We start from the raw sequence: 8,751 nt of genomic DNA on the forward strand, positions 1-8,751 counted from the left end.
TTTAAAAATAACTATTTAAAGTATATTTAAAAAGATAGTTCTTTGAATACAATGGATTTTAAACACAATATGAGTTATTTTCAAAAACTATGGTTATGTTTGTTTTATGTTAGCTCACCCTTTTGTTATGTGATCGTGGTTTCTACTTGTGATGATTGGAATTTATCATAGAAACATATGATAGTACAAGTATTGAGGAATATGCATAATACCAAAGAGGATGGTAAAGATCGAGACATATGTGGACAATCTTATAGCTCGTGTTTTACATTTTATTTTCAATTTCAATAAAGTTGTTGGTTGCAAAATAGTAATTTTCATTGAGGTTCAAATAAAACAGAAATAAAGTGTTATTTTAATTATATTATTCATGATAGTTATAGATCTTAAGAAGACAAAAAATGGGATGTTACATTTGGCTATTCCTCCTCCTCATCATCCCTTCATCCTCTTCCTTGTCTTCCTACTCTTCTCCCTCCTCCTCCTTTGTCACAACCTCTATTGATGAGTTTGTCGTTGTTGGGTCGGTGCTGCCAATGCCATTGTCATTGATGTTGCTAACGTCACCTTTTCCTCTCCTTCCTTCTCCTCATCTTCCCATTTCTCCTTATTCTTCTCCTCTTATTATCTCTCTCTTCTCACTCATCTTCATTTAATATATAACACGCATTTAGTTAAATTTAACGAAAAAACTGATGTATATTTTATCGCTAGATTTATTAATGAAATTAATAGTTGATTTTAAAAAATAATAAAATTAATAGTTGATTTTAAAAAATACTTTAAATTTATTTATGACAGATTTACAAGATAGATTTTCAAAACATTTAGTTACCGATAGATTTTTACTTATAAAAATTCATTACCAACATAGTTATTAATGATTTTACTGCTATATGATAAAAGTTAAAACGAAAACATTAACATTGACAAAAATATATGTTGGTAATTAAAAATTATACATTTCCAACATATTGTACCAATGGAGTTGAAATTAAAACTTCATTATTATACTTATAATTATCACTCCAAAAATTTCTAATTCTAATAGCAAGTATAATTTTGTCTTTTACATTTGTGTATCTATTTTTCATAATATCTCAAGCATGTTAGGATCTTGATCGAACTTAAAACAACCAAAATTTTAACCTTTTATTTCACTCATCAAAATTGTATCGTCCTTCAAATAGAGATAAAAACAAGCAAAATCAAATTAAATTTGCATTATGCTCAAAATTAACTTTGACTAAAAATGACTACTAAACCTAGTTAAACTATCTAACATAGGTCGGTTTTGGAGATTTGGTTTAGACTCCATAAAAGCATGCACTAGCATGAAAAAAAAAATGTTTATAAACAAACCTATTTGGAATAGGGTCTATGAAAAAGGTCAACAACACATACTAGACTAAGTGAGTCTACCACTCTAAATAGGCTTACAGATAAGAATACAACTTTAACATTAATATCTTCACAAAATAGACCAGGTCTTAAATTATACTTTTCATACATTATTGTACATATTTCTATCCTTATTTAGAGTTCAGTCTTAAATACATTGACAATTCATTTCTCCAACCCAACACATTAAAAATTCACCTTCAATGCACCATTTTTACATCCAACTCAAAACACATTAAAATTTCACCTTCAGTACACATTCACATCATCTAAAATCCGATATGTGAGATTGTTTATGAAAAATCAATAAATTCAGTAACTATTCAAAAGGCAAGCAACTCAACATAGAGCATCCATCAATATATGACCTCATTTGAGAACAATAACAAAATTAAATATAGATATTCATATGTTCTTAAATTTGTTAGAAATAGATTTTAAGTCTAATTCAACCTCCCAAAACCAGCGGTCAGATAGTGGGTGGAACAAAATGTCCAAGAAAGTTCAGTAGAATAGGCTCTAACTTCACTCTCATACCAATGTTAGAAGTGGATTTTAAACCTAATTCAACATCACAAAACCAACTTGTAAGGTGTTATTTGCACTTCCCTTGATATTATGAAATTGTCTTATTTATAGTCGATAACAAATAATAATATGTACCTGAAAAGAGATAAAAAATAATATAAAATTAATTTTTTAAGGTAAAACGTAAAAGTGAAAATTACATATAACATAAATTTATTAGTAAATAATTTTATGTAATTTATATATATATATATATATATATATATATATATATATATATATATATATATATATATATTCTAGTATTAAACTAAAGTGTTATCAAGAAAATTTTGTTCGTACAAATATATCATTATACTTGTGCACAATAATACTTTAACATACATCTTCTTTTCTTTGATGTCAAATACAAAAATAAAAGTATAATTATATAAATATCATAGTATCAAATAAAACTAATAAATATCAAATAATTATATAAAGTTAAAATATTAAATATGTCTCTTAAAAACAAGTTATGAAAAATAGGTTAATTTAAATATGTTAAGTTCTCTAATAAATTAAAAGTGTTTTAAATTTAAAGTACAATGAGTATTGGAATACGGTACAGAGATGAATCGGATATGTATATAAATTTCTCATTCTCATGTATTTATTCAAAATAAGTTATCTTTTACAATCAAATAAGTTCGCACCCACATAAACAAATTCATAATTTGGTGAAGTTCGGTTCATTTGCCATCTCCAAAGCACATATATTGCATAAATATAAACTGTTAATATTAGCATATATAGAAAATAGATTAACCTAAATAATTCCTTTTTGATAATTTTTTGTGTATTAATATACCACTAGTTGTACAAGTATGCTTAATAATAGTACATTAATAATATATACTATATATTAATTTTGATTTATATATTAAAAAAAAAAAAACGTGTGATGTTGTTGTTAAGTGTTGTGAAAGTATAAAGAGATGGGGCCATGTGTTGATAGATGGAAGTAAAATGAATGGGAAAATGCTACCAAACATCCTAAATCCACAGTATATGTGTGAAATGTAAAGAAGTTGCGTGCAATGAGCGAAGAAGCAATGTGTATCAGATTGCAGACTGTGATATAGTAATGCTCCTGCCATGGTTGCCAATGTTTTGAATGTAAATGATTCAAGTTGGTAGAATTGCAAATGGTTTCCACCAAATGGTTAAAATTGAAATGCAGAGTTTGCAGGGGTAGGTGAATTCAATATTAATTTTTATCAGAAATCAATTCCCCCGTGACTTCCATTTAATTTCTTCTCTGTCGCTCACTCACGCACAACCACAACCCCACCCTACATTTATAAACATCGACCAACTTCTTTCTCTCAAATAAATAACAGAATCACCATATGTTTTTATTAATACATTTTAAAACCACTCTTTATTTAATTTGAAAGAATATATTTATAACTTTATTTAAATTTAAGAAGTTTTTAAACCCAGTTACATTGTAGATATTATTAATCCCTGAAAAAGACATTGAATATAATGGGATAAAACTATACTGCAATTAGTCATGTCTTTGTTTATTGCTCGTCGGTGGTTTGGTTTTGTTAATGCACCACCGAACACAATAAGTAAAACCCACCTACCTTCAAATATATTTCTTACAAGAATTTATGTAATTAAAACAACATTAAATTCTAATATGGTAGATTCAAAATTATTCTTATATTTAAGGTGCACCATAATTCCTAAGTGGGTTGTTGCTTCATAACTAGAATAATACACTACCCATTCTTAAGGGGTCCCACTGCAGTACTGTAATGTGATCTTGCACATAACGTTTCATTTCAGAGTGAAATATCTTACTTTGTTAAAATAAATAAATAAATAAATTTTAAGACAAGTGAAGTATAAGTTTACATTTTTTTTCATAATAATGTAATTTATTTTTCAATTACTTAAAAAATAGTTTTTTTTATGTGTTGAATTGAGTGTGCCCTATGTGATAAATGTATATGGAGGAGCTTACATTTTTTTGTTGTTGCAGACCGTATCTCATCAATGTGTTGATCAAATGCTTTATTCTTGAAGTCAAATTACTTGAATTCATAATAAACTTTAATTATCATAAATAATAGCATATTTGTAATGGTTTGCATGGTTGTCATTTTTTTAAAACAATATATACTATAAAGAAAATAGATCATTATTCAATAAAAATCTCAACTTAACGTTTAGTTAAATTTATATTCCATCAAGTAATTACTTATAAATAATATTTAAACACTGAGGTAAGGTACTTTACTAGCTCAACTAAAAACATGTTGGTCCAAATAAGGCTGCTGCAGAGGACACCAGAGTATTTTTTATTTTATTTTATTTTATTTTTTGTTTACCAATGACATTTTTGGTTTGGTGAAAGATAACTCTTGCTCTTATATTTGCACTATTTTGTTTATTTATATCTGTCTAAGTATACATTTTAGTGAAGTTGTTCAAATAATTTGGATTGAAAAAATAATTTGAATGATAAATTTATGTGCCTTAATTGAAGTTCTCAATTAACTTACTTCATAACTTAAGTCATTTAAATTCTTTTTAATTAAAATTGTGATTCCTCATTAAAACCTTTTAGTTGGTGACTTCATTTACAAATATCAAAGCAACCCGATTTATTAGGTATTTATTTAAGTCAACACCATCACCCAAATATAGGTTTTGCTCCTATAAATTTTAAAACACACATAGACACTGAATAAAGTTATCCTATCGAGTACACCAAAACATAATGTCAAGAGATTCAACACAAGCTACTATAGATGCAAACACAATTAATGTCATAATATTAAATAAACATGGAATATTATTGTGATTATGGTGATAGTAATATTAATTAAACATTTTTATTCATTGCTTCTCCATTTCATTAGAGTAAAACCTTACTATGTATGCACCTTACACGTCATCCAACAAAGAACACACTCAAATCAAAGAAATTATAGAGTTTGTATAAAATCAATTTCATTGGAAACGATAATTCTCATTTTTTTTACTCTCATTATTTATTTTTTGACGTAATTTAGTGTATGTTATTAACATTTATTTTTTGACGTAATTTAGTGTATGTTATTAATTAATGTATCACAATCTCTTTCTTTAAAAAGATTAGAAACTCATAATAAATTATGTAATGGAAGTTAAAAGTATATTTTTTATTGAAAACTCGCAATATTAAAGTCTATCATTATTAATTACATCTTTTATTTTATCTTATAAAAAAAACGTGTTTTACAAAATAAAAGATAAGGTTAAATATGTTTTTTGTCCCTTAACTTTAAGTGATTTTTGGAATTAGTCTATTTCGAAACTTTGGACCAATTTAGTCATCCATTTTTCGAAATATATGAATTTAGTCATTTTAATCAAATTTTATTATGTTTATTTGATGTTTCGTACGCATTTCAGGATTGTATTTGAGTTGTTTATATTGTTTGACACATTTTTGCTTTAATGTTAAGTCAAATACTATTATGAAACACGTTTGAAATGTCAAATAAATTCAACAAAATTTGATTAAAAAAACTAAATCTATGTATTTCAAAATATAGTAGACTAAATTGATTCAAAATTTTAAAATAGACTAATTTTAAAATTCCGTTAAACTTAAAACACATCAACATATTTATTCATAAAAGATAAGATATAATGCATGGCCAAGGTCGATCACATCAGAAAAGTAAAAGATGCACAAAAGTGACTAAAATGAACTTTCTTTTCATGAACAGATCTTACTTTGGTGAACATGACTGGTTAGGTGAAACACTATTTTGCAGATGAATCATGGCATGTCACTAGCCAGAAAACATCAAACAAACTTCAACTCACCACCAGCGTGCATTTGACCACGAGCTACCACCTACCTACATATATGCCCCAAAATATAGGTTTCAAACAAATTATTAGTACATAATAATAGAGTTTATAGCTGTATTTAAAATTGATTTTTTTTTCTAAAATACTCAAAATTAAAATTTATGAACTTTTGGAACAGATTCTTTTCCTGATTGGACGGATCTTTTATGTTAATTATTATCATTTGATGATACCAATTTTAGATTTAGTATATGTATATATATTTTTAAGAAAACATAACCATTTGGAGAAGTGATGTCTGAAAACATGTTTATTTGTGAGGAGCTTGAGTCTATCTAACATGCACAGCAAAGTTTGTCTGTCTCATAGTCTCTGTATTCTACTTGATGCTACTTGTCTTCCTGAGTGTGAAAACTTGAGCCTCTTTTTTTGTTTGGTCCAAACACAAGATATGATTTTGTGTGCAATGTATGAAGAAAAAGAATAAAAAATTATGACTCAAGTAAACGCCTTCTTACACTTTATACAACATGCTTCTCTTCAAGAAACACAAAAGGTGTTTACTTTCCACACTCTGTCACGTTCTTCTATGAAACTCGGTACAATTTTCAACTTCAAGTTTCTCCAATATCATTTTTTAATCAGTAGTCTTAATTCAATATACTTTATATCCTCGATGTGCTTCTATCTGCTGAATGGGAAGGAAAATAAGATAATGAAATAAATTTTTATATATTTAATTTAATTTATGTACAGATTAAAAATAAAAAATTGCAAATAGTAGATGGTTTTTTAAAATTAAGTAAAAAAATTAATTTTAAGTTTTTATATTTTAGAAATAAAGTTTGGATAACGTCTATGTAAAATAAGAGAATATGAATTTGTTTAATCTAACGGTCAACATTTTTTTAGAGTAGTACTTGCTCTTATTTATTCACGTAACTATGATGTAAATTTGATTGAGTCAAGTTTTTCGCGTGGTCTTTGAATCTTTATGTTTAGGGGAAGGGACCGTGTTGGATAGTAAATTTTAAGTAATAGTGTCCACACTAATGTGTAGTGTTTCGAGTAAATCAACTAATACTACCACTATAATTATCTAAACTTTTATATAGACACTTAAAATATAAAAATAAAATAAAATTAGCGCGTATTAATTACTTAAGGTCTTCTATAACATTTTTCTGAGAAAATATTTTATCATGTAAAAATAAATTAATTTTAGTTTATAAACACTTTTTTTTTCTTCGCAGATAAAATAAAAATGAAGTGTATTTGTTCCCCTATTTATAACACTTAAATGTGAGTGTGTTAAATGTTATTAATAGAATAAACCCATTTAGCGTGTGTTTGGCATGCGTTGAAAAATCAATTTTCATCGAATCGATTTTATCGACACAAAAACTAATATTATTTGTTTTTTTTGAACGGAAAATTTTTAGTTTTAAATTAATTTTAAAATCAAATAAACATAAATTTTATGTTAAAAAATCAATTATACATCAAAAGAAATTTGGAGCACAAAACATAACATCTTAGTCATTTAGCTTTCCATAAAAAGTGTTCATGTATGTTTGGATTAGAATTGTGAAACTAAAATTTGAATTAATAATTTTTGGGTATTACAAAGTATATTTTAACCAATCTGCATTTAACTATATACTAAATTTATCTTATCATCTCATATATATATATATATATATATATATATATATATATATATATATATATTAATATTATTCAGTTTAGGACCAAAATATATTTAAGTTATGAATTTCAATATTGCATCAAAGTTTAGGGACTAAAAACATAATTAATTGTGAAATGTGATACTAAATATTTAGATATTTATAGTGATTTAATAGTGGTTTGACAAATTTAATGATCAATAAATTTCGTCAAGATATAATTTTAAAATGGTTATGATACTATCTTAAAAAAATAAATTTTAAGTTTAATTCAATCCTACAAAATCAATTTACAAAATAAAATTTACTATCACTTATATACTATAAATGTATATTATTTATAATTATTGTGAGATCTTCAACCATGAGTTTGAATTTATTCTCATATTTCAAAATGTTTAATGATGTAAACAATATAAATCCAATTGAAAATAATCTAAAAACTTTTAAAAAAATTGTATTGACACAAAATTTGTCCATAAAATTACACATTATTCTGTCATAAAATAATACAAACAACAATTTAATTATAATTGGTTTACATAAGCTAAATAATAAAAAAATCAATTTGTCCTAAAACTTCATTAGATACATAAACTAATCTTCGTTGAATTTCATTATTATGGTTCGAATTTGATTAAGTTAAATTCAAAATTAAAATTAAATTAATTGATATGGTTTTTATCCTCGTGATGATTGAAATGTAATATATATGATATACGATTACTATGATATAACTTTTATTATTTAAAATCTTTCTTTTATACTAAATTTTAACAAAACTTACTGTTATATTTAAGATTTAATTGGTTTTTTGTGCTTGTAAGTTTGTCAATTGTTTTAGTTTATATTGTCTTTATAAATTTTGGCATTGACCGACATGATAACATTTTTTTACGCGACACATCATGATCTTAATTATTAGACATTTTTTACAGAATTAGACAAAATATACTAAAACTAACATAATTTGAAACTTTTAAAAATGGCTCCAAATTGCTTACCAAAGAAAAAGTTAAAAAATATTAAATTACATACGACAAACTTAATTAAAGCTTATAAAAAAAATAAGAAAGAGATGCTCATGCTGCCAAATGTTCATCTTCCTAAAAGAAAAAAAAACTATATATATATATATATATATATATATATATATATATATATATATATATATATATGTTGCATCCGTTCGTCCAAAATGTGGTAAATGGGACTTTCCCAAATCACAAATTCACACTTTAGATAAACTTTCATCAGCCTTTTGTACGGCACT

The sequence above is a fragment of the Vigna unguiculata genome, chromosome 3, assembly GCF_037176805.1.
Source record: "Vigna unguiculata cultivar grain cowpea cultivar isolate G323 ecotype 2 chromosome 3, ASM3717680v1, whole genome shotgun sequence".
Classification (NCBI taxonomy): Eukaryota; Viridiplantae; Streptophyta; class Magnoliopsida; order Fabales; family Fabaceae; genus Vigna; species Vigna unguiculata.